This window comes from Lactuca virosa, chromosome 8, assembly GCF_052849685.1.
Source record: "Lactuca virosa cultivar CGN04683 chromosome 8, Lactuca_virosa_CGN04683_v6, whole genome shotgun sequence".
Taxonomy (NCBI): Eukaryota; Viridiplantae; Streptophyta; class Magnoliopsida; order Asterales; family Asteraceae; genus Lactuca; species Lactuca virosa.
The window spans coordinates 224,911,774-224,939,161 of record NC_136433.1 but is presented as its reverse complement, the minus strand read 5'-3'; the positions used below and the strand labels follow the sequence as shown (position 1 = coordinate 224,939,161).

The window sequence follows — 27,388 nt, the reverse complement described above, 5'->3', positions numbered from 1 at the left end:
GAAATTAGATCCACATCACTTTAAGGAAGACTTTTGATAAAAGTGGCTTCAACCTCTGGTTTTTGAATATAAATTTCTTGATAATATTTAATTACTGTTTGTTTACTGGCTTGAGAAATCTTCATTTTATCCCACCATTTTGAGCGAAATTGTCGATTAAGCCAGGGAGGAGAGGAATCCTTTGCTTCTTGATAATGAAAAGTCCAAGACATTATCCATGGAACTTTGAATATCATAGTGAATTGTAGCATATATTCAAATTCTGGAATTTGTTGAATAAACAATTCTTTAAATTTGAGATATCCATCGTAAATTTCTTTTGGTAAACAATTTGGAAGAATTCTCATATATTTGTACCAATTGATAAACCATCTTGGGTATTCACAATTGAAGTTCAAATCAAAGAAGATAAACCATGAGTGTGAATAATTCCGAATAAAGAACGCCTTAGTCCAGGCATCTTGATAATCATAGTAAGAAAATATGGGATAAGCAGGATAACTTATAAGAGGTTTTTCAGAATGAAGGTTTGGAACCCAACTTTCTGGAGAAATGATTTTGATGATATGAGCTTTGCTAAAATCAATGTTTCCCTCTTTTGAATTATAACGATGAACAAAATTGACCGAACCAGATTCTTGCAAAATAGCTTGATAATATTCTCGAGTTTTATATGAATCAACATAAAAGGTTTTCCCTTGACCAAAGAGATGATTTGTGAGAATATGAAAACCTTGATGTAACTTATGGATTTGAAAATCTTCAAGAATTTGAACTCTTAAGAAATTTGGATTAAGAACATAAGGAGTTTTTGTAGGAGGGCTAGGAGTCACAGAATTTTGAGTTTGAGGAGTGAAAGGTTTTTACAAAGGGCTTATCGTGTTTGTTGGAGTAACTTTTGGAGTAACAAGTTTTGACTGAAGGATATTAGAATAAAGTTGCGAATTCTTAGAAGTAGGAGTTAAAGGAGAAAAACGATTTTGATTTTGAAATGGAACAAGCTTTTGAGAGAAAGGCTTCTTGTCATCATGCTTGGAAGAGGATGACGAACTCATTTTCCCTGCAAAAATTCTCGAGAAAGAAAGTCAGGAAGCGAATTATTTTCTCCTTTTATAAATTCTATTTCGAAATCAAAGTTACCTAAGAGGGCTTGCCATCGAGCAAAAATTTGCTTGGAAATAATATTTTTCACATCTTTTTCTAGAATAGTTTTTGCAGATTGACAATCTATTCTTAATAAAAAACTTTTCATAAATAAATCATCTTCAAATTTTTTAATACATAAAACAATGCTTAAAATTTCCTTTTTACAGTTGAATAATTTTTTTGTGTATCATTCCATGCACCAGAGTAATATCGAACCAATTGTTCCTCTTTTGAGTTAAAAAAATTTTGTTTTAGAATTCCTCCGAATCCAATATCACTAGCATCGGTTTCAACTATGATATTGACATTGGGATGAGGTAAATTTAAACATGGCAAAGTAGGAACCTTTTGTTTTATATATTTAATTATATCTGTATGTTTTTGAGTCCATGGTTCAAGATTATCTTTTAGTCTATTATAAAGTGGTTTACATATAATCCCTAAATCTTTGAAAAAATCATGGATATAATTTAAGCATCCTAAAAATCTTTGAATTTGCTTTTTATCCTTAATTTCATCAGGAAATTTAGTAGAAAATTGCAAGCTTCTTGTAATAGGTCTACTAGTGTTTTTGACAATATCATGTCCTAAAAAACGAATTTCATTTTTAAATAAATGCATTTTTGCTGCAGAGACAGCTAAACCATTTTGATAAATTAAATCATAAAATTGATTTAAATGTTTGAAATGTTGATCAATTGATTTTGAAAAAATTAGGACATCGTCAATATAAGCAATAGCAAAACTACTTATAGGAGTTACGATATCATTCATAATATTTTGAAATTCAGAAGGGGCATTTTTTAATCCAAAAGACATTACATTCCATTCAAAATGCCCGAAGGGAACATTAAAACCAGTTTTATATTTATCTTCCTCATGAAGTTGAATTTGCCAAAATCCTGATTTCATATCAAACTTTGAAAATATTTTTGAATCATAAAGTTTTTTTTAGCAAATTTCGTTTATTAGGAATAGGATAACGAATCCATTCCAAAACTTTGTTTAAAGGTTTATAATTGATAACTAATCTTGGTGATCCTCTTTCTAATTCTGCGGCATTCATAACATAAAATGCTGAACAAGACCATGATGATTTAGAAGGTCTTATGAGTTTTTTATTTATTAAATCTTGAATTTCATTTTTACAATGACTTTCTAGTTCACTATTCATGTGAATGGCTCTAGATTTTGAAGGAATATCCTTTTCATCAAAAAAATTTATATACGGTAATTTTACAATATGTTGTTTTCTATTCCAAAAGGCATTAGGAATATTAGAACAAATATTTTTTTCAATTTTAATTTTAAACCTATTATTTTATTTTGAATATTATTATCATTTAATTGATTAGTTATTCGAACACTATTTATTTCGTTAATAAGATATTTGGCTTGTTGTGTTTTATAATTAAGGACATTAATCGTTGAATATAGAGGAGGTTCACAAAATTTAAATATAATTTCTTTTCCAAAAACATTGGTTCTTATACCATCATCATGAACCATAAAAGGATATACTTTTGTAATAAAAGGTGTTCCTAAAATTAAAGGAGAAGATAGATCTTTTACTAAAATTAGGTGAGTTTTATAACAGTAATCTTGGTTATTACAAATATGAACATCGGAAACTTTATAATTTACAATTAATTTTGTACCTCCGGCACCAGTAAGTCTAGATGCAGTTTTTTCATAGAATTGTGTAGGAAAAATTCCTTCTTGAATACAATTCATATCAGCACCACTATCAATTAAAGCAGTTAGGTTGATTTTAAAATTATTCTTGACTAAAGTAATTTGAGTGTTCCATTTTTGAGAAACTTGATTATTTATAATTTTACCAATAGTTACATTTTCAATTTTATTTTCTTCTTCTTTATTAATTTCTATATTTTTGTTTTTTAAAAATAGAAGGTTTTTCTTTTTCTAAAATTAAAATTTTATTTTTTATTTCTTTTATCTGTTGTTTTACTATTTTTAATTCTTGTTGAAGTTCTTGCATAGAAATTGGCTTTGCTTCAGTAAATCTTTCATATATATTTTTTAAATTAAAATTTTCATTATTAGCAGGAGTTATGTTATTAGTTTTATTAAGCATCTGCTTTATTAGTAATTCTTGGATATTTTTATCTTTTATAGAATCAAGAGAGTTTAAAAGATCTTTATCATCTTGTGAAAGAACGTTAATAGAACTACTAGTAATTACATTGATTAAATCTTTACAATGACATTTACCAATACATTCGCAAACATCAGAATCTTCTGAACTTGAAGTAGTATTTTCGAGAATATTTAAATCATTTGTTTGAAAATCAGAAATACTTTCATCAGAATCTGAATCAGTATTTAAAATAATTTTTCTTATTTGTTCTTTTAAATCATCGGAAACATTTAACTCATTTATTTTTGTCTTAGCATAACAATTATTAGCTGTATGACCATTACGCCCACATTTATGACAAATAATAATATCTTTTGATTTTCTTTTAGATTTTTTATAATTTGGTTTATAAGGTTTTTTAGATTTTGACGCATAATCTTGGCCTTTTTTATAATTTTCTGGAAGATTATAATTCTTTTTTCTGAAATATTTTGAAGATTTTTTCTTATATACTTTAGATTTTGAAGTAGACGGACCATTCAAGGGCTGATAACCATATTGTTGGCAAAAATTTCCAATTCATTTTTACTGTTAATTCTATCTTTTTTGAGTTTTTCCTTAAACCTAAGATCAGCACAAACTGTTAATCCCTCTTTATTAATGTAGTTTATTAGATCTCCATAAGTTAAATTTTGATAAGGGATGGTATTATTATAATTTTCTCTTAATTTTTGTCTAACTCTTTCTGCAAAGAGTTTTGGAAGGCCAGCAATAAAACGTTCTTTCCAATAAGACTCTTTACAATCAGGTCTCGAAAAAACTTTAACAAGATAATTATCTTTATACCATCTAAAATCAGTAAGTTTTCTGCAATGTAAATTCATGAAAATTTCTGAAGTTTTTTCTTGAAAAGTAGTAGGATCTCCTACAAAGTTTTTGATAATAGCAAAAATTAAAGTGTTAACCATATCATCTTCAAACGTTTGTATTTGTTGATTATTTTCTTGTTTTATAATAGTTTTCTTAGCAGATAAAATATAATCTTTTTCTTCTTGTGAAATATAGAAATCCCACCATCCTTTAAGACTGCCAGTAAAAGCAGAAGTAATAATATTAACAATTTGAAGTTGAGTATTATTATGAGCTTTATAAGCATTAGCAGCCATAGTCATTTCTTGTACAATATTCATAATTTGATGTTCAGAATGGCCATCAACGATCCATTCATAAACAGAATTGCCATCATATTGAGAACGATCAAATTGAAAAGTTCGTTCTTCTAGTTGAACATCTGGAAGAGAGGGCCTATTCCAATAATTTCTTATGGTTGGTTTTGGATTTTTTCCGAAAGTGCTTCGCTTTGATTGATGAATTTTATTAAGATTTGAAAAGTCATTAGTGAGTTGACTAATATCATCATTTGAATTAACAAATTCTTGAGCAAGAGTTTCAAAATTTGTTTCACTATTAATATCACTATTTTCAGATTCATCATTTGTAAGAGTATTAATATTGTTAGTGTTTGAAATATGAAGTTTTGAAAGTCTTTTTTCTAATTCGTTAATTAAATCCATATTTCCTAGATTAAAATTACCATCGATTTGACAAGGAACAAAACTTATATTACTAGCGCTTGCCATATCTTGCTTATTATCATTTTTGTCTTTGAAAATTTTTTCTTCAATTTTAACTAAATGCTCGGTAATACTAGATAAGGTTTCGTTTGCATAATTATTTTGGTAAATAATTTTTTGAAGACCCTTTTCAGTAGTTAATTGATTTGGGGCTTGAATTAAAGGAGTCGCAATAAACATATCGTTAATAATAATTTCTCCTTTTGGTGGAAAATTAGCAATAATTTCTTTATTAGAAATAATATCTTTATATTTTTTCTCTAAAATGGGAGTGATAGAATCATTTTTAAATGGGTAATTTATTTTATGTTTAGGGGCATAAATTAACTCAAACCATTGAAAAAAAGGAGAATGAATTTTATTTGATAAAACATAATCTTCCCAAAGGCCTAAATGGAGAAATCTTAAGTAGTATGAGAAATTTTCTTCATGCCAAGCTCTTTTTTTATTATTGTAATCTTTGTAATACTCAATATTTTTTAAGTAATCAAAGTCAACTTGATATTCTAAATTCGAGAAATTCATTTTAACAGGTTGTTTTTGTTAGGATTGAAGAAATATGTTTTATTGATTCTAAATTATGACTTCGTGATTTTTCGTATTTTTTTATTTCTATCGTTAGCTTAGAAATTTTTTCTATTTGTTTATTATATTTATTAGTATATGGAAGTATTTTGTATAAATTATAATCTTCATGAGTTCTAGTTTCTTCTAAATGTTGAATGGTTTTGCATATATTAGAATTTATCTTTCAATGTCTTTTTAACATATTAGCCCAAAGCTTATTATTTTTTGAACAATTAATTTGTACTTTAGAACTCATATTTGTTGTTTAAAATTTTGAAGTTCATCAATAAAATCTGATTTAGTAGGACTAGGAAAACTATTTTCACTATTTTGATCATCTTGATATAATGGTTTGGGAATAGAATTAGTATAGTCAACAGTTTTTAGTTTTAAAGATCTTGACTTTGATAACGAAGATTTTGAAGAGCTTGTTTCTGGGATAAAAGAAGTTGATAATCTGGATGATGAAATTTTTAAGGAAGAAAAATTTATATCTACTGAACCATCATTATATTCTATAATATTTGAGATTTGTTTTGAAGAGTCTAGTGGTTTTGGATCGATAACATTTTGTAAATTCCAATTACATGATTGAGTTATATCATACCATTTTAACCTTTTTGGTGTGTGGACTTTGGTATGGTTAGTATTTGCTTCAAAAATAATTGTTTCATTTTTAGGACTTGATAAACGTGTTTTCGGTTCAAGTGTAGTTGTCATAGTTTTGTAACAGACACGATAAATTATTGTTAAAGGTTTTGTATCATCTTTAAATTCTAAATTTTTTGTTTCTACAGTTAACACTAAAGTATCTAAAATATTTTTATCAAATAACCCTACAGAAAAATTTGGATAACAATTGAAATAAATAGGTCCGTTAGCAATATTTGTTTCAGCCATAGCTAAAATAGAATTTTGAAAATTTTTATGTCTCTTGTCTCTTAAAATAAGGAGAACAGGGGCATCTATTCCAAGTCTGAATAGAGGCTTGATAGCAATTTGGACTAAACCGACATGTAAAAATTTATATTTCATTCTATGTTCTAGAATAGATCGTGATGATAATAAATGTAAATTTTGTTGGTTTTGACCAATAGACAAATTTGTTCTGTCATTTTAATAGAATAACCTTGAAAATAGTCAAAAGTTCCTATTCTATATATTGTATTAACATTAGTTTTAGGTATTGTCCAATCATTCAAACTTTGTTCTATGTCATTAACAGTTTCTTCAATAGAATTTATTTGATTATCATAATCTTGTTCATTGTCGATATTTTTACCAGGAATATATTTTTTGGATAGTATGCGTGAAAATTTACTCATATTCAATTAATTTTGCTTTAAAATTCTATAAGAAAACTTACTTGTTTTAATAACGATGAACAGAGGCGAATCGTCTCGACGATGATTGTGGTCCGGCACCGCGACTTACGTCCTTATCTGCGCGTTTTACGCTAATCCAACCAATCACTGGTCTTGTCTCTTAATCATACTTATTAAAACTTGTAAATTTCTTAGAGAATATTAAACCCAAATTAAATAAATATGAAATAAATATATCATGCATAACCACCCCCAAAAACTTTTCTTGGCTCTGATACCATTCTTTCGCTCATAAGCATTTAGAAGACATAAATATCAATTTTAGAAAACAAATAGTTTTGTTTTTTAAATAACGTATTTGTTTGTAACGAATTTTAATACTATATATATATATAAGGAACAGTAAATTTTGGGCATTGAGATATTGGCCACTAATTTTCAACACTTGGGCAAATTTGGCCCCTAATATTGGTTCTTTTCGATGCTGGCCACAAAAGTTTTGACCATTTGTAATTTTGGTTACTCGCATGTTTTCATTCGCCTCAATTTCGTTTAAACAAAAAAAATTGTGTTTTTTTCTTTCTATGTTCTAGATCGTTCTCTACACTTCCTTTCGTATCTTTGTGATGAAAACAATTTGAGATGGTGAGAAACGAGTGAAAGTAATTTTGATTCAAGAGCAACCATCGGTTCACCGGTTCAAACCGGAGGTCGTCGGTGGCAGGTGGAAGACGGTTTGAAACAAAAACATATTGTACCTTTTCTTCCACAATATGCGCTATTTCAGACAGTGTTGTAAACGTCCGACCTTTTTCTACCTTCTAGTCGTTCGTTTTTTTTCTCAAATTAATTTCACCTCTCCTTCTTGAATTTTTTTCCTGCACCTTCTATCGGTCTTCGTCGATGAAGCATTGATGTCGTCGGTTGCCATGATCGACGTCGTTCGAGGTTAAATAGATCAGGCCGTTGTTCGATTTAGGGGTTTTGTCAAGGGTCGGATTGTTAGAAGTCAAACCCAACTTAGTCAACACAAGTCAACAAAAAAAGGTTAAAAATAAAATTCAAGAATGGTTATCAACAACTTTCTTAGTTGCTAAGTCTTCTTAGATATTAAATTTTCTTAATCATTAAGTATTCTTAGTTATGAATTTTTCTTCGTCATGAAGCATTCTTAACCATTAAGAATACTTCCTTAAGTTTTACTTAACCTTTAAGTTTTCTTCTAAGTTAAGTATTTCTTAGTTTTGGCTAACTATATAAGGACCTAATGTTTGTAAGAAAAATGGAAGTGAGAAAGAAAGTAAAGTAAGTAAAATAAAAGTTAACGGAGTCGTAGCTCTCGTTTAAATAGTTGAGTTGTTCTTGTGTGAGATTAATTTTACTCTATCGTCTTTCTTTATAACCACCAACAAGTGATATCAGAGTCGAGGTTATGTTCGACGACGAGAAGATGGCGAATATGATTCAACCTCAAATTCCAAAATTGACGGCAACAAATTACAGGAACTGGAGTATTCAAATGAAGGTGTTACTCGATTCTCAAGATATTTAGGATATAGTTGAATACGGATATGTGGAGCCGACAGATGCAGTTGTTGAAGCAGCTTTAACAGATGCTCAAAAGACAAGGTTAAGGGAATTCCGGAAAAGAGATAAGAAAGCTCTATTTTTTATTTTCCAAGGTGTTGATGAATAGACCTTTGAGAAAATATCAGACGCAAAGACATCAAAGATAGCTTGGGAGGTTCTGCAGAAATCGCTCCAAGGAGCAGAAAAGGCGAAAAAGGTACAACTCCAATCACTCAGTGCTAAATTTGAAACATTAAAGATGAAAACTTCAGAAAGCTTAAATGATTATGTTACTCGTTTGAAAACGATGGCGAACGAAATGAAAAGAAACAGTGAAGCTCTTGATGAAGTAAGGATAATGGAAAAATTACTTCGTTCATTGATCAAGAAATTTGATTATGTAGTCACAGCTAATGAAGAATCAAAAGATTTGTCTTTAATCTCCATGGATGAGCTCGTGGGTAGTCTTCAAGCCCATGAACAAAGAATAAATCAAAATGATGATACTGGAAAATTGGAGCAAGCTTTACAAAGCAATATGTTCATTAAAGAAAACCAGGCCAAGGCCAATAGCAAAAACATACGAGGCAGAGGAAATCATGGTGGTTACAGAAGTGGACCTAGTAGATGAGGTCGTGGTAGACAATTCTTTGACAAAAGTCTAGAAAATTAAAGATATCAGCCCACTGAAAGATATCAGTTCTCTGGTCGTGGTCGAGGATTTCAAAGCAGAGGAAGAGGAAGAGGCAGGTTTCAACAACAAAGTGACAAATCTCAGGTTCAATGTTATAACTACAATAATTATGGTCACTTTAGTTATGAATGCAAATATCCAAAAGTGGAAGAAAGAAGTCATTGAAGATAAAGATAAAGATGTTGGACCTGTTGTATTTCTCACATACAAAGGAGACGAAGAAGGAAAGAAAAATATTTGGTCTTTTGATAATGGTGCAAGCAACCACATGTATGGTTATAAGGATCTATTTGTGAAGTTGGACGAGGCAGTCAATGGAGATGTTAGCTTTGGTGATTTATCAAAGATTCTCATCAAAGGCAAAGGTACAATTATGATTCTCTCAAAGAATGGTGATAAGAAGTATATACATGATGTTTATTATGTACCTGCTTTGAAAACGAATATCATTAGTCTTGGTCTGCTTCTTGAAAACGGATATAATATTCGTATGAGAGATAATTCTCTTACAGTCAAAAATCAATTTCAAGAATTGATTGCTAAAGTTCAAAGTCAAAGAATCGGTTGTTTTCCGTTAACATACAGACGGAAGTTCAAAGGTATTTGAAGACTGTCATTAAAGATGACTCATGGTTGTGGCATTTAAGGTTTGGTCAACTTGGTTTTTCTGGTTTAAATTTGTTATTAAAAGCGAAGATGGTGAATGGGTTGCCAGAAATCAATCAACCAGATCATTTATGTGAAGCATGTATCAAAGGAAAGCAACGCCGACAAAGTTTTCCAGTTGGAAGATCACGGAGAGCTAGAAGGCCATTAGAGATTGTTCATACAGGTATTGTTGGACCATACGACATACCTTCACTTGGTCAAAACAGGTACTACCTAACATTCATTGATGATTTCAGTAGAAAAAGTTGGGTGTACATCATCAAAGAAAAATCAGAAACTCTTGATAAGTTCAAAGAATTCAAAGCAATGGTCGAAAAGCAAAGTGGGGAATATTTGAAGATTCTCAGATCTGATAGAGGAGAATACACATCAAGTTTGTTTAATGACTTCTGTAAAGAACATGGGATCATTCATCAGTTAACAACAACATATACACCACAACAAAATGGCGTTGCAGAAAGGAAGAATCGCACAATTCTCGATATGGCAAGAAGCATGTTAAAGGAAAACATTTGCCAAGAACATTTTGGGCAGAAGCCGTTATATGTGTTGTTTATTTGTTAAATCGTTGTCCAATTAAAAGTGTAAGATTCAAGACTCCAGATGAAGCATGGTGTAGTCGCAAACCTTCAGTTGGGTATCTAAATTTTTTTGGATTTATTGCTTATGCCTATATTCCTGATCAAAAGATTATTATTTCAAGCATCAAGGCATATAGGTTATACAACCCACTGAAGAAAAAGATCATTATTTCAAGAGATGTTAAATTTGATGAAGGTGATTATTGGAGATAGAGCAACGAAGAAAGAAAGATCGAAGGTCTCTTCTTTGACGATGATGATGATGATGATGATTTCAACACACCAGATGATGAAAGCAATGATCAGACTCCTCCATCAAGTCCTAGTCCAACGACTCCTGCATCAACACCATCAACATCACAAAGTAGCAGCAACGACAATAGTTCAGGGGGAGTACCACCAAAGATGAGAAGTCTAGATGACATCTATGATGCAACAAGTCCAACTGCTACCCCATTTGATTATTCATTATTTTGTTTGATGGTTGAATGTGATCCAGTAAAATATGAAGAAGCTAGAAAAGAAACCAAGTGGAGTAAATCCATGGATGAAGAAATCAACTCAATCAAGAAGAATGACATGTGGGAGCTTACAAGCCTTCCAAAGGGACACAAAGCAATTGGTGTCAAATGGGTCTATAAGACAAAGACCAATCAGAAAGGAAAAGTTGAAAAGTACAAGGAAATGTTAGTTGTAAAAGGCTACAAGCAGAGACATGAAATTGATTATGATGAAGTATTTGCTCCAGTAGCAAGAGTCGATACCATCAGACTTTTGAGAGCAATTGGAGCTCAAAATCAGTACATGATTTATTAGATGGACGTGAAGTCAGCATTCCTAAATGGATATCTTGAAGAGGAAGTTTATATTGAGCAACCTGAAGATTTTGTTTAAAAAGGTCAAGAAGATAAAGTCTATCAATTGAATAAAGCCTTATATGGTTTAAAGCAAGCTCCAAGAGCCTGGAAGACAAGAACAGATGAGCACTTCCAGAAGGATGGCTTTGTGAAGAGTCCATACGAACATGCAATTTATACAAAAAGAAACCAAATTTGAGATATTATGATTGTGTGTTTGTATGTGGATGACATGATCTTCACCGAAAACAATCCAGGTGTGTTTGAAGATTTTAAGAAAGTAATGACTACAGAATTTGAGATGACAGATATTGGCCAAATTTCATACTTTTTTGGAGTTGAAGTAAATCAAATCAAGGATGGAATATTTATGTCACAAAAGAAATATGCGGAGCAGATTTTACAGATGTTCAGAATGGAAGACTGTAAACCAGTCAGCACACCAGCAGAAGCAGGAATGAAGCTAAGTATTGAATCGGTTAGATAATTTGTAAACCCAACATTGTTTAAAAGCTTGGTGGGAAGCTTAAGGTATCTGACTTTTACTCGCCTAAATATTATGTATGTAGTTGGAGTAGTCAGTAGATACATGGAGAAGTCGAAGCAAGATCATTTCATTGCAGCTAAGAGAATTTTGAGATACATAAAAGTGTTTTCATGGTCTTCAAAGAAGCAACAAACAGTTGCTCTTTCAATATGTGAAAAAAAATACATGGCAAGCTATTTGGTTGAAGAATATTTTGATTGAATTATATTTCAGATATGAAGATCCAGTTAAGGTGTATGTTGATAATAAGTCTGCTATCTTACTCTCGAAGAATCCTGTGTCACACATTCGAAGCAAGCATATCAACATAAAGTACCATTTCATTCGGAAATATGTGAAAGATAGAGTGGTCGAGCTGGTGGTGCATTGTAGCACTGAAGAGCAACTAGCTGATATTTTTACAAAGCCTTTGAAGACAGAAAGATTTCAGAAAATGGTGAAGATGCTTGGCATGCATAGTTGGGTTTGAGGGGCAGTGTTAGAAGTCAAACCCAACTTAGTCAACACAAGTCAACAAAAAGAGGTCAAAAATAAAAGTAAAAAATGGTTATCAACAACTTTCTTAGTTGTTAAGTCTTCTTAGATATTAAATTTTCTTAATCATTAAGTATTTTTAGTTATGAAGTTTTCTTAGTCATGAAGCATTCTTAACCATTAAGAATACTTCCTTAAGTTTTACTTAACCTTTAAGTTTTCTTCTAAGTTAAGTATTTCTTAGTTTTGGCTACCTATATAAGGACCTAATGTTTGTAAGAAAAATGGAAGTGAGAAAGAAAGTAAAGTAAGTGAAATAAAAGTTAACGGAGCCGTAGCTCTCGTTTAAATACTTGAGTTGTTCTTGTGTGAGATTAATTTGACTCTATCGTCTTTCTTTATAACCACCAACACCGTTCACACCACCATAGATTTGCGATTTGCAGGTAAGTGAAGGGTATAGCGGAAAGGTTGCTTTCTTAATCTTTGTTTCATTTGGTCTATATCAATCAGCTAACGATTTATTAATAATTGATTCTTTTATAGCTTTACAGGGGAAGAGTAGAAAGTACAGGCTAAAAGTCGTCGTATTTGGGGTAAGAGGGGAAAAATCGGAAAAGGTCAGATGCCTAAACCTAGGGTTCTTGCTTTACAGTAGGCTGATTTCAAGAGCATGAGGTACTACTTTTTTTTTTTATCAAAATACGTCCAACTTCATTTCCAATTCTAGTTCTTGAAATCTTACTGAAATTATAAATATTGTTGTGAATATGCCAGGAATGCATGTCATAAACTAGGTGCTATGCCTACAGAAAATCAATGCACGGGTATATTGAGATCATTGCAGATATTGATCTTACATGGAATGATGGTTTAAGGTAAAGTAACATCAAATTAACCGTCTCTTTTTTTGGTTTTTAGAAAGTTGTTGCATTTCTTGTCTCACCTTCATTTTCTGTTTTTGGTTGGTATATCCACAGAAGAGAATAGATAGAGATTCTAATGAACCAGCATCCATTGATAATAGCAGACCATTGGAGTTTCTAAATTTCTTGACTGTAGTACCCACCATATATTTGATAAAATGTCACAGCCAACTCTACCTTTTCTTGCTTAGTTTGGTTTCTTAATCCAATTTTTGTGTTTCAATAATATGTGGATCCATGAAAAAGTGATGATGATGGCTGTAATATTGAATATGGTGGTGCTAAAATTGATGATGATTCTTGGTTGTAACTTTCAGGTTTGGAGCCATAGACATTTCAATAATACCTTTGTGAAGCGGTTTTCATCTCTACAGGTTGTCCACATCAAGTTAGAAATAGACAGGGTAGATTAGATCATGCTCAAGTCTTTTTTTTTGTGACTTAATTTAGAAAGCTATATAGTTATATTATTGGTTCATATATGAATTACGGTATACATCATGCATAAAAGTGGTTCTTGACTTTGTGTCACCAGATAATGTTCAAGGGTGCATATGTTTAACAGAATAGTTTTCTTTTATTTGTTGATTTATTTATTGTTTTTCTGATCATTAAAAAAAAGTTTCTGTCCAACGTGTGTAAAATTATATCTTTAGTCAATTTTTATCATGGTCTGGAGTAGAATTGGCCAATTTCAGTTTGATATTACCTAATCAACTATCTTATTAATGGAGTTGAGGATGATAAATCTTGATTTTTTTATTTCATGGGCTTATAGTTTCATTGCAACATAATGCTTGTTAAGAAAATCGGTTAGTGATAGAAGCCTTTGGCTATAGAGGGGCAGAAGTCCTCCACTACATAAACTAGATATGAAGGTAGTCATGGGTTAAATTTCTTAATGAAACATCACGTTAATGAACTAAGTGGGAAAGTGGTAGATTTATCAATTAAGACTCTTTTTACCCCAACTACCCTTTACCTTAAATTCCAAATTTATAAACAACCTTGTATATATCTTTTAATTTGCTGTATAAATTTTTCTTCAAGTTTTGAAGATAACGTTTCTATTTCTCAAAGCATTTATTCCATTTTCTCTAATGTTTCTTCTTCCTCATAATTTGTTTTTTTAATCAACAAGAAAATGTTATGGAAAATTAATCACATTCCTTTACTTGCTATGTAAACTACAACTTTTTTGTTGCTATATTTACTTTTTTTATCAACAACATTTTAAGACTAAGTTTTCATAAAAATCCTACTACAATTGCTTTCTTAATCTACAAAATTTTCATAAATGTTCCTTACTGTGTGAACTAATATCTTAATTATTTATGGGGATATTATTATATTAATATCTCTTTCTTCTTTTATTATGAATGGTGTTTGTTAATATTTCAAATTCATTTTTAGAGGAACATTAATATATCAGGTTTCTAATGAAAACTTTTCAGGAATATGATGTACACGGTTTTCGTTAGTATATTTTTAACAACTCAGGTTTATGTTGAAAAGAATTTCATTATTGAAGCCATTGGATTGTTTTCAAATATATGCTCCAGAGATCAATGGATTAATGTGTCACAGTTGTTGAAGGCATACTTAATTCAAGCATTCATTCGTGTTGATAAATAAAATCACTATGTCATGACAAAAGGCATCTTAGCTACCGACCTTCATAGCGAAACATCCTTACAAAATGTGTATCATAAATGCGGACATATACAACGATACATTCATACGTGTTGGTAAACAAATTCACTGCACCATGACAAGAGGCATCTTAGCTACCGACCTTCAGGGTCTTCATCATCGACTTCGTTTTTGCGATTTCTGGCCACTGATGACATTTGCGATTTTCAGTTTTTGATCGATTAACCGAATGGACGATACGATCGTGGGAATTAATTTTGGGTTGTAACATCATTTGGGAACGACGATTTTTTGAGGACTCGATCGATTTTCAGTTCTTGATTTTTGGAGGTGTCGATTTTTTTCATGGTCGACACTCATAAAAGTAAAAATCAGGTCGAAAGTTTGCTTAGTGGGAAGAAATCGATTGCAGAAATCGCAAAAACGAAGTCAACTATGAAGACCCAAAAGGTCAGTAGCTAAGATGTCACTTGTCATTACGCAGTAAATTTCTTTACCAACACGTATGAATGTCTCGGTGTATATGTCCGCATTTACGATACACATTTAGTAAGGATGTCTCGTTGTGAAGGTCGGTAGCTAAGATGCCTTTTGTAATGGCGCAGTGAATTTATTTACCAACACATACGAATGCTAGAATTGAGCATGCCTTCAACAACTGTGGCACATTAATCCATCGACATATTTGGAGCATATATTTGAAAACAATCCAATGACTTCAATCATTAAATTATTTTCAATGTAACCTTTGATCAACACGTTCCAAACAATTAGATTCATATGGTCATCACTTACATTTCCGAGCAAGTTCTCCGCATCGAAGAGCCTTTTGCAATCTGTATAAGCTTTCATCAATTTGTTGATCATGTGACAGTTCACCATGAATCCACATTTTATAGCAACTCTGTGGATCCCTGTCACGACTGTCGGATGCAAGACTGCATCAGAGGCGCAAAGGGCAAATGTGTAGTTTTCTATCCCCGATCGATGCAAGTTTGGATATCGTAAGATCCTTCCTCCCCTTAAGAAATTCTAGGTTTATAAAGGTTAAAAATGTTGTCCTCGCACACAATGACAATATATTTTTGCTTTTGGTATACATTTCTTTAATGGATAGGAGGAAAAGGAAAGTGAGGAAAATGAAAAAACAGGGGCTTGTCAATAATTTGTGAAGAATCGATCTAAGAATTTTAGGTGGAGGGTGTTATGCTAACCTTGTGAAATAATGTAGATATGGAGAATATGACGATAAATATGGTGATTTCTTGAGCGATGAACAAGAAGGCTTCGTAAGTGATGATACCAAGGAAAGAATGAAACAAGGATGAGAGATGTGTGCGTGTGTGTGCGTTTGTGTGTATGTGAAATTGAGTGTGTGCGTGTGTGTTTCTTTTTCAGTTTTCTGTGTTAGTAGTGTGTAGATGTTTGTTGCACCCCATGGAAAATCTTTTGTAGGGTTTCTGTATTATTAGTAGTGTGTAAATGTAGTGAAACCGGTGAAAGATATTGAGGGATAAAGCTAATTGGGGTACCCATTAAACCGGTTTAAAAGTAAAAAAAAGAAAAAAAAAACAAGTTATTGCAAAACATTTGGTTTATTGGGAAAAAATCAAACATTTTGGTTAGTTTTCCCAAAAAAACGAAATGTTTTACATGTTCTTTTACTTTTAAACCGGTTTAGTGGGTACCAAAATTAGCTTTTTCTCTTAATATTTGTCATCGATTTCACTATATCTACACACTGCTACTAACATAGAAACGGTACAAAGATTTTCCATGGGGTGCAATAAAAACCTACACACATAACACAGAAAAGTGAGAAAGAATCTCTCTCTCTCTCTCTCTCTCTCTCTCTTTCTTTCTCTCTCGTATCATGGCTCATGAAGCCTTGATGTTCATCGCTCAAGAAATCACCATATTCATCGCCATATTCTCCATATCTACATTATTTCACAAGGTTAGCATAACTCCCTCTACCCAAAACTCTTAGATCGATTCTTCACAGCATTCTTGACTACCGCCTATTTTTCATTTTCCTCACATTCATTTTCCTCCTATCCATTAAAGAAATGTATACCAAAGGAAAAAAATTATTGTCATTGTGTGGGAGGACAAGATTTTCAACCCTTATAAACCAAAATTTCTTAAGGGGAGGAGGAGCTTATGATATCCAAACTTGCATCAGCTGGGATAGAAAAATACCCAATTGTCCTTTACGCCTCTGATGAAGTCTTGCATCCGACAGTTGTGACAGGGATTCACGGACTACCTATAAAATGTGGATTGATGATGAATTGTCACATGATCAACACATTGATGAAAGCTTATACAGATTGCAAAAGGCTCTCCGATGTGGAGAACTTGATCGGAAATGTTATCGATGACCATATCAATCTAATTGTTTGGAGTGTTGATCAAAGGTTACGTTGAAAAGAATTTCATGATTGAAGCCATTTGATGCTTTCAAATATATGCTCCAGATATCAATTAATTAATGTGCCACAGTTGTTGAAGGCATGCTTAATTCAAGCAATCATTTGTGTTGGTAAATAAAATCACTATGTCATGACAAAAGGCATCTTAGCTACCGACCTTCATAGCGAAACATCCTTTCAAAATGTGTATCATAAATGCGAACATATACAATGAGACATTCATACGTGTTGCTAAACAAATTCAGTGTGTCATGACAAGATGCATCTTAGCTACCGACCTTCAGGGTCTTCATCATCGACTTCGTTTTTGCGATTTCTGGCCACTGATGACATTTACTATTTTCAGTTTTTGATCGATTAACCGAATGGAAGATACGACCGTGGGAATTCATTTGGGTATTAAGATCATTTGGGAACGACGATTTTTGGAGGACTCGATCGATTTTCAGTTCTTGATTTTTGGAGGTGTCGATTTTGTTCATGGTCGACACTCATAAAAGTAAAAATCAGGTCGAAAGTTTGCTTAGTGGGAAGAAATCGATTGCAAAATTCGCAAAAACGAAGTCGGCTATGAAGACCCTGAAGGTCAGTAGCTAAGATGTCTCTTGTCATTACGCAGTGAATTTCTTTACCAACATGTATGAATGTCTCGGTGTAAATGTCCGCATTTACGATACACATTGAGTAAGGATGTCTCGTTGTGGAGGTCTGTAGCTAAGATGCCTTTTGTCATGGCGCAGTGAATTTATTTACCAACACATATGAATGCTAGAATTGAGCATGCCTTCAACAACTGTGGCACATTAATCCATCGATATATTTGGAGTATATATTTGAAAGGGGAACTAATTCGTACACAACACTTTTTCTCCGTACACAACAATTTGTTCTTTAAAGTGTTGTATTGTACAATTCTATAATGAATAAATTGTTGTGTATGGAAAAAATTGTTGTGTACGAATCACTTCCCATTTGAAAGCAATCCAATGACTTCAATCATGAAATTGTTTTGAACGTAACCTTTGATCAACACGTTCCAAACAATTAGATTCATATGGTCATCACTTACATTTCCGAGCAAGTTCTCCGCATCGGAGAGCTTTTTGCAATCTGTATAAGCTTTCATCAATTTGTTGATCATGTGACAGTTCACCATGAATCCACATTTTATAGCTACTCCGTGGATCCCTGTCACGACTGTCGGATGCAAGACTGCATCAGAGGCGCAAAGGTCAATTGCGTAGTTTTCTACCCCCTGTCGATGCAAGTTTGGATATCATAAGCTCCTTCCTCCCCTTAAGAAATTCTAGGTTTATAAAGGTTGAAAATGTTGTCCTCGCACACAATGACAATATATTTTTGCTTTTGGTATACATTTCTGTAATGGATAGGAGGAGAAGGAAAGTGAGGAAAATGATAAAATAGGCGTTTGTCAATAATTTTGTGAAGAATCGATCTAAGAGTGTTAGGTGGAGGGTGTTATGCTAACCTTGTGAAATAATGTAGATATGGAGAATATGGTGATTTCTTGAGCGATGAACAAGAAGGCTTCGTGAGTGATGATACCAAGGAAAGAATGAAACAAGGATGAGAGAGAGAGTGTGTGTGTGTGTGTGCATGTGTGTGCGTTTGTGTGTATGTGAAATTGAGTGTGTGCGTGTGTGTTTCTTTTTCAGTTTTCTGTGTTAGTAGTGTGTAGATATTTGTTGCACCCCATGGAAAATCTTTTGTAGGGTTTCTTTATTACTAGTAGTGTGTAGATGTAGTGAAACCGATGAAAGTTATTGAGGGATAAAGCTAATTGTTGTACCCATTAAACCGGTTTAAAAGTAAAAAAACAAGTTATTGCAAAACATTTGGTTTATTGGGAAAAAATCAAACCTTTTGGTTAGTATTTCCCAAAAAATCCAAATGTTTTACATGTTTTTTTACTTTTAAACTGGTTTAGTGCGTACCACAATTATCTTTTTCTCTTAATATCTGTCATCGATTTCACTACATCTACACACTACTACTAACACAAAAACGGTACAAAGATTTTCCATGGGGTGCAATAAACATCTAAACACATAACACAGAAAAGTGAAAAAGAATCTCTCTCTCTCTCTCTCTCTCTCTCTCTCTCTCTCTCTCTCTCTCTCTCTCTCTCTCTCTCTCTCTCTCTCTCTCTCTCTCTCTCTCTCTCTCGTATCATGGCTCACGAAGCCTTGATGTTCATCGCTCAAAAAATCACCATATTCATCGCCATATTCTCCATATCTACATTATTTCACAATGTTAACATAACTTCCTCTACCCAAAACTCTTAGATCGATTCTTCTCAGCATTCTTGACTACCCCCTGTTTTTCATTTTCCTCACATTCATTTTCCTCCTATCCATTAAAGAAATGTATACCAAAGGAAAAAATTTCTTGTCATTGTGTGGGAGGAAAAAAATTTCAACCTTTATAAACCCAAAATTTCTTAAGAGAGGAAAGAGCTTATGATATCCAAACTTGCATCAACTAGGGATAGAAAAATACGCAATTGCCCTTTGCGCCTCTGATGAAGTCTTGCATCTGACAGTTGTGACAGAGATTCACAGACTACCTATAAAATGTGGATACATGGTGAATTGCCACATGATCAACACATTGATGAATGCTTATACAGATTGCAAAAGGCTCTGCGATGTGGAGAACTTGCTCGGAAATGTTATCGATGACCATATCAATCTAATTGTTTGGAGCGTGTTGATCAAAGGTTACGTTGAAAAGAATTTCATGATTGAAGCCATTGGATTGCTTTCAAATATATGCTCCAGATATCAATGGACTAATGTGCCACAGTTGTTGAAGGCATGCTTAATTCAAGCAATCATTCGTGTTGGTAAATAAAATCACTATGTCATGACAAAAAGCATCTTAGCTACCGACCTTCATAGCGAAACATTCTTACAAAATGTGTATCATAAATGCAGACATATACAATGAGACATTCATACGTGTTGGTAAACAAATTCACTGCGCTGTGACAAGAGGCATCTTAGCTACCGACCTTCAGGGTCTTCATCATCGACTTCGTTTTTGCGATTTCTGGCCACTGATGACATTTGCGATTTTCAGTTTTTGATCGATTAACCGAATGGAAGATACGACCGTGAGAATTCATTTGGGTTGTAAGATCATTTGGGAACGACGATTTTTTGGAGGACTCGATCGATTTTCAGTTCTTGATTTTTGGAGGTGTCGATTTTTTTCATGGTCGACACTCATAAAAGTAAAAATCAGGTCGAAAGTTTGCTTAGTGGGAGGAAATCGATTGCAGAATTCACAACAACGAAGTCGGCTATGAAGACCCAGAAGGTCAGTAGCTAAGATGTCTCTTGTCATTACACAGTGAATTTCTTTACCAACATGTATGAATGTCTTGGTGTAAATGTCCACATTTACGATACACGTTGAGTAAGGATGTCTCGTTGTGAAGGTCGGTAGCTAAGATGCCTTTTGTCATGGCGCAGTGAATTTATTTACCAACACATATGAATGCTAGAATTGAGCATGCCTTCAACAACTGTGGCACATTAATCCATCGATATATTTGGAGCATATATTTGAAAGGGGAACTAATTCGTACACAACACTATTTCTCCGTACACAACAATTTGTTCTTTAAAGTGTTGTATTGTACAATTCTATAATGAATAAATTGTTGTGTATGGAAAAAATTTGTTGTGTACGAATCACTTCCCATTTGAAAGGAATCCAATGACTTCAATCATGAAATTGTTTTGAACGTAACCTTTGATCAACACGTTCCAAACAATTAGATTCATATGGTCATCACTTACATTTCCGAGCAAGTTCTCCGCATCGGAGAGCCTTTTGCAATCTGTATAAGCTTTCATCAATTTGTTGATCATGTGACAGTTCACCATGAATCCACATTTTATAGCTACTCCGTGGATCCCTGTCACGACTGTCGGATGCAAGACTGCATCAGAGGCGCAAAGGTCAATTGCGTAGTTTTCTATCCCCTGTCGATGCAAGTTTGGATATCATAAGCTCCTTCCTCCCCTTAAGAAATTCTAGGTTTATAAAGGTTGAAAATGTTGTCGTCGCACACAATGACAATATATTTTTGCTTTTGGTATACATTTCATTAATGGATAGGTTTATAAAGGTTGAAAATTCTAGGTTTATAAAGGCTGAAAATGTTGTCCTCACATCGAAAACAAATCACCTTAGATCGGTCTTTTTTCCTATTTTTCCGATTCTTGTCACAACAACAATTACAATTTTTGCAATTGTTGGAATTAGATTGAGATAAATCAGAATTAGAATTGGGCTCCCCACCTTGGGCTTGTTTTGTTTTAAACCCATTTGGACCTGATCCACTTGACCCACCATTCGACCCGGTTCCCTGGTTAAACCCACTCGACCCATCATTCCCTTTCCAGTTCCCTTTTCTTTTTTCGTCTCGCTGATGCCTCGATGATCCGCCATAGCCAAACGACGGTGATTTCTTAACATCACTCTCGCCTGACCTCCTCCGTCGTCCTCTTCTTCTTTTATTCTTTCTTCGTACGCCTTGAGTCGTCCGACGACATCTTCAAATCCCACCGTCTTCAGGTCCAAGACCTGCTCAAGGGAGGCAACGATCTGGATGAACTTCGATCGGGGCAGAGTCTTGAGGAACTTCTTTACCAACTTCGATTCATCAATGGTTTCTCCAAGGGCTGCTGATTTGGACACGATTCCAGATAGCTTTCCAGCATAGCTATCAATTGTTTTAGACTCCTGCATCTTCAATCGATCAAATTCTTCATTAAGGGTTTGCAATCGAGCCTCTCTCACACGATCAGCACCTACATATCTCGCCTTAATCGCTTCCCAGAGTCCTTTGGCAGATTCCACATCTCCGATTTGCATGATTAGATCCTCCGGGATTGCCTGATACAACAATCCTATTGCAAGGTAATCTTTCTCTTCATTCTCTTCTGTTCCAGGATCTATTACAGTCCAGGCCTTATGGATTCTGAGAACTACCTTCATCCTTAGTGACCAGACCGTGTAATTTGTTGGGTTCAGCATACGACACGCTACAGTGGTCCCCAATCTCCTTCACTCTCACCGGAGGGGGCTGTGCACCACCTTCACCATCCGACATGTTGACCTAGCTTGTCAACAGGTAACAAAATTGATCTCACAGCCTTCGATTCCTTGGCTCTGATACCAATTAAAGATCAGAATATGTAAACACAGTTATATTAATCAAAATAGCTCTTTGATTATTGTGAGAAAATCACTCAAAACTCACGGTGTTTACAATGTTTTCCGATGATCATAGCTCGACCTAAAACAATGTGTATATAATCCTAACTACCGACTTGTAATTTGATTACAATTAGGAAACTAGAAACCGGCTTGTTTATGATTTCCTAAAAACTAGGTTGCTATTGTTTGGTCTCCAAGTCCTACTCGACTTAGGATTCCAACAAAATCCCCTTGTCTGCCAATGATTTCCCCATGGCGTTTCGTGGGCGTTGATCAAGGCTTTCACCTTCATCCCTTCTACTCCAACATGTCTGATACATTCCTCTAAAAAAGAAAAAAAAATTCTTATTCTTTTATTATATCATCTTCATTACTACTTGACATGTAAACGATATTTTTTCTGTACGGTAAAGCAAAATCGATACCAAGTTACTGGTTGATTATTGGAATAATTAAGGTCAAGTGGGGATCCAAAATATTCATTCATTGCACAGGTAATGTGTGATTCCTTCAATTTAAGTTTCAATCGTACCAAAATTTGTGTTCTGTTACGGTACTATTTCACTGCAAGTTTGAAATTTAAAGCTCCTTAACAGTTATTTTCCTATGATTTGGGTTCCATAGAGGCAATGTTAAGACTAATATTGGCAGTGAGGGAGTATTCGATTAAATATTACAGGTTTTGTTTCTACATTTTACATACTTCTTTAAAGTTCTAGAAACTAAACTTGTATAAATAGTGTTAAAGCTTTTGCTTATTCTTACCAGCATTTATAGCTACAGAAGATTATTATGACACACTTGGAGTAACTAAGAATGTCATGGGTTCAGAAACCAAGAAAGCATATTATGAGGTTTGTGTCACAGATTAGTAGGTATTTCTCTGATCCACATTATTATTTCCAAGTCAAACAATCATTATGTCATAAACAAATTGAAGGTTGTCCTAATTTAATTCCTGCACTAGGTAAGTGTTTCCCTAATTTTGTTTTTCTTTAGTGTAACTGATTTTTTATTATGGTTTGATTTGCCTCTTTGATTAGTAGGTATTTCTCTGATCCACATTATTATTTCCAAGTCAAACAATCATTATGTCATAAACAAATTGAAGGTTGTCCTAATTTAATTCCTGCACTAGGTAAGTGTTTCCCTAATTTTGTTTTTCTTTAGTGTAACTGATTTTTTATTATGGTTTGATTTGCCTCTTTGATTCGTAGGAGAAAAAATAAAATATTTTCCTGTCAACTTCTTTTTTCAGGTGCTTTCTTTAAATACATGTTGTTCACTTTTTTAATAAATGCCAATGTGGGTTTCTCATGACAAAGATCCCATCAACATATTCCCATTGTTAGTTCAAGATTTGGGATGGGGACTAACCCTTTTTTAAGCATTTTCTTTCTAGATTGATAACAATTGGATTGTTTTGTTCTTGTATTATAAAGTGTAATAGTTTAATCTTTGATTGGTAATTGGTTTTACTCTATGCACATTACTATTTGGTAGAACTTGGAACCATTTTATGTCGAGTGATAATTCTTGATCAAGCATCAATGTATCTTCTGTGAAGTTCTTGTATTAATTGGTGTAAATGTTGCTCAAACCAATAGTATTAGATAAACGTGTGGTGTGTGTAATCTATCATTATAATTCTTACATGATCTGCTTTGCCTTTTGGGAATGGCTGGAGTATTTTATTTACATATATTGCTTGATATACTTGGCTCCTTTTTCAAACATGATTATGAAGTGGCCATGATGGAGATTCATTATGGATGACCTTATTGCTTTAACAAGAGCCAAGGTCTCCTTTAATGTGGCCCTAAACAGAGCATTGATGTTTTTAACCGATTTTCCTTGAGAATGTTTGGAAAAGTGTTTGCACTTGTGAGTTGTACTTAAGAATCAAGTACCTAATATTTTACATGAACATGCAGTTATATCATATGAATTACTAACAACCAATGCGGCTTCCAAAGTTCACTTTCTTTGCAAAACAATGACAAACATCCAAGTAAGTTCTTTTGCAATTTGAATTAACATTAGCAGAAATATTACATACTGTTCTTGAGTGATTAATGTTTTCTTTTTACATGTTAAACCCATGAATATTTCCCACATGGAAAATCATCTAATAAAACCGAAATTAATGAAATTTTGGACATCACCATGATACACTATTGAAGAATGATCATGTAAATAGATTTATTTAAAGATAGTTGATCCATGTTTAATTGTTATTGTCAAGTTTCACTTCTATAATCAAGTTGTATTTTTAAAAGTACAATGCCCTATAAGGACTAAGTTTCTATAAAATTATGTTATAATAGAATAGCACAAGGGAAAATTATTCTTTTAAAGGAATGGACTTAGTACTTACACTCGAACTTCCTTCTTATTTGTACACAAACCAAGTCAGGATGTTGTATATACTCCAACTCCAAAACATGTATAATGCATGATTGTGTAATTTCAAATTAAGGTAAAAAAATATATTATGTTACATTTTATAGAATAAAAAAAATCACACAATAATTAAAGTAACTGAAAGTTCAGTGCATAACTAACCATTAACAAGTCTACAAAAAATTGATTGATGGCAATAGTTACTAATGTTGTTACAACCGACAATGTTTTGCAAGGACTATTCATTAATCTAATATGTTGGATATACTCTGTGTAATAATGAGTTCAATGCATATTTAAATTATAATGTATTTATGAACTGTTTTCGTATTTGTATTTTTTTGGGTTAGCTTTTACATTTTTTTTTCATTTTCATTATGTAATACATATAATTTTGCTGAAAGGAAACAACACATGTAACAATGTTTGTTACATGGCAAATATGCAACTGGGTAATAAAAGGAGATTTCCTGTTCATGGATAACAGTGGGACATCAAGCAAACATCACCTATTGGTTTTACATGTTTACTTTGCAACCTTAACATGCATTGTTTATTACATTTTCTGTAAGGTTTTATTCAAATATATAGTTATTCTAATTTTTTAGTTATTTTAATTATTTGATTAGTTTAAGGTTTGCTTTTTATTATATGTTGATCTTTTTCGGAGGATTTTTAAGAGGTTGTTCGTTGGGAGTATAAGATTGATCCTTTGAGGTGCATATCAATGCATGGTGTGAATAAAAGTCGTTGTAACCAGTTTTCTATCATTTATGCTGTTACCAATCATATTTACATGTAGATTATTGCATACAAATCCTTGTTGGACATATTATGATTATTGCATACAAATCCTTGTGGGACATATTATATTAGCTATCCGAGTGATTTTTGTTATAACTTTTTTACTTAAATGATCTGTAAATAAAGATTCGTTTTGCAAGTTCATTAAGTTATCTCATGCAAATCACTGCTTCATTGGTAGAAAGGGCGGGTATAACACTACTTCAACTGTGTGCACAGTGTGTGTCAGTGTGTGTGATGGAGTAATAGCGACGAATCAATTCAACTTACCGGAGAAGGCAATGTCTGAATCACAGTAATCTCTTGCCTCGTGAAAGGCTGCTTCAACAAACCAGATTTATCAAGGAATTTCGTCCAAGTCTTCACGAAGAAAAACCCTAACAGTCAGGCGGAGACGTTGAGAGAAGGAATGATTCCGGTAGTAGTAAGATTAAGCTTCATAACGATGAAAGTGAACAGAATCCCCAAAATAAAACTCACCACGAAAGCCCGAAGTGTAAGCTGGTTCTGCCATGGTGGAACCTTCTTGCTCTCGAATATCCTCTCAACCGATTCCAACTCCTCAGCGTCCGTGCTTCTCTTCTCTCCGTTTCCGTTCTGCAGATCATCTTCTCGTGAAATGTTAGAAGAGGTTCGTTCCATCGCCATAACCGATTGTTGAGTTCTGATTCTGAAACTTGTGAAACTAGAGGTGAAATCGAAGTCCTGAAGTGTGAAATTCGGGGTTAATTAATGGTTTTGCGGGCTACGATTCTCATTTGTTACTGGGGGCTTTTGAATCGGTGTGAAGGGGGAGGGGATAGTCGTATTGGCCTCGATGTGATAAATAAAATCATAAAACTAGTAAAATAGTGAATGCTTTGTCAGTGTGTTTGTTTTGGTTTTATATAGCGGGAGGGGTAGGGAGACTGGATCGGAATGAAAAGCAAGTTGTTTGAAATTTTCAAAGATAATTTTTCCTTGGTTTAAGATCACAACCATATACGTCTTAGTATTACCCTTCGGATATTTTTTTTTTTTTGTCTTCTTTTAAACACAAGAACCGATTAGTTTAAAGTTTTGTCCAAATGTCTTTTCCAACTTTTGATAAGACCGGAGACTTTGAGGTACTTTTTACCATGTGGTTTTAATTTTTAACTATTTTTTATGTGTAAAGACAATTGTGGATGCTTAGCATATCTTGTTGCAGATTTTGTTTAAGGAGTAGAAAATCACACGTTGACATGTGTATAAGAATTGACCTTACAATGAATTGGCAAAAAATAAAAAAAATTTACGCTTCGTTACGTGGTTGATTTTACATAAAAGTTTTGAAGGGTATTTCACATTAAATAGTTCCAACTTAATTTCCATGGTAATTTAAGCTTTGATAAAGGGTTGTAATTTAACATTAAATAGTTCCAACTTAATTTCCATGGTAAGTTGTAATTTAAGTGGTTTAAATTTTATTATTAGACTCACGTAGAGTAATTATAAGGATTATTAAAGTTATATTTTTTTTTTTTGGAAGTAATCTTATTCTATTTAAAAAAAATCAATTTACAAGCTTTCGTAAATTTTATTATTTGGGGAAACGCATTATTAATGCACTACCTATGTTTTATATATGGTGTAAATATGTTGATGCTCTTTATTGCACATAATTGCTTTTGATTAATATTAATCCGAATTAACGATAATTTGAATGGATTGAAATTTGTTTAATATTTAATATTAAAGAATCAAGTATTAATTATGAGAAAGTTGC

The 27,388-nt window shown here is 33.0% G+C and overlaps 1 long non-coding RNA gene and 1 pseudogene across 2 annotated transcripts; one reads left to right on the top strand and one right to left on the bottom strand.

Moving 5' to 3' along the window:
- The window catches only part of LOC145129666 (putative metal-nicotianamine transporter YSL7), a 50,799-nt pseudogene extending 24,302 nt beyond the window's left edge, over positions 1-26,497 (bottom strand).
- Positions 11,904-13,632, top strand: LOC145129667 (uncharacterized). 2 transcript variants are annotated; one of them, XR_013717593.1, is made up of 4 exons: positions 11,904-12,610; positions 12,711-12,842; positions 12,942-13,042; positions 13,408-13,632. It is a non-coding gene; the product is annotated as an uncharacterized LOC145129667 (long non-coding RNA). The 2 variants fall into 2 exon arrangements; XR_013717592.1 differs by having other exon boundaries at positions 12,942-13,632.
- Positions 26,498-27,388: the final 891 nt, after the last annotated feature.